This window comes from Sceloporus undulatus, chromosome 3 (assembly GCF_019175285.1).
Source record: "Sceloporus undulatus isolate JIND9_A2432 ecotype Alabama chromosome 3, SceUnd_v1.1, whole genome shotgun sequence".
NCBI lineage: Eukaryota > Metazoa > Chordata > Lepidosauria > Squamata > Phrynosomatidae > Sceloporus > Sceloporus undulatus.
In genome coordinates this window covers 182,795,412-182,796,482 of record NC_056524.1, presented here as the reverse complement: position 1 = coordinate 182,796,482, position 1,071 = coordinate 182,795,412, and positions in this window count along the sequence as shown.

Here is a 1,071-nt window from a genome sequence, read left to right as displayed (position 1 = left end):
TAATAATAATAATAATAATAATAATAATAATAATAATAATAATAATAATATTTTTATTTATATCCCGCCCTTCCTATGATCAGGGCGGCTTACATCAAGGTTAAAAACACAGTCCACATAATACAAAAGATTAAAATACAAAACATCAAACTATTCAATAAAATAAACAGACAAAAAAGCTCCATAGCCCAACCTCTTGGCCATGGAAGAGGAGGGAGGCCTGCAGGATTTTATTCGGGGAATGCCTGTTGAAACAGGAAGGTTTTTAAGTCCTTCCTGAATTGGGCCAGGGTGGTGGACGAGCGGAGCTCAGTGGGCAGCGTATTCCAAAGGGCTGGGGCAGCTGTGGAGAATGTCCTCCGTGTGGTGGAGGCTAACCTAGCCCCAGCTGTACTTCTCGTACCATCAAAATTGGCTAGTAGAGCATAGCTGAGGGATGGGCAATGATTGGATGGCAGCATAGCAGCAATTTTGTATGTGATAAACCCTGTTCTCCCTCATTCCAGTCTGATAATGTCCCAGATCAGGCTGAAAAGTGCATGCAGTAAAACTCCTAAGTCAACTCAAAGGCAATAAACAGCAGCAACAACAAACCCTACTTGTCATTAAGGATGTAGCTAAACAAAGATCTCTTACAAAAATTAACCTGGCAACTAAGGAGAGACATAATACTGAGGTTTATTTGGTTTTCATCTGTATTGTTCATTAACTCAGCAAGAATATCATATGGTCTCCAGCAATGTAGTCTAACCTGTGGAGAAATATGGCTAAAAATTGGACTGGACATCTCTGCCTTGTATGCCAAAACAAATGGTCTAGGCAATTTTTAACTTACTAAATGAACTGTGTACCTCAGCCTGAAAAGCCTGAAAAGGTTGCCTGAAGTATGCTTACATTCATGTTTATTTCTTCTTCACATGACTATGACTTGTAGTGTTTTTTGGCGGATTGTAAAACTCTCCATAGAATTTTTTTAAAAAATAATTTTTGCAGAATCAATCCCAGATGATCCCAGATTGGTTCAATGGAGTAGCCACCCCCATTTTGAATTGTGCCTGGAAGCAGGTATGT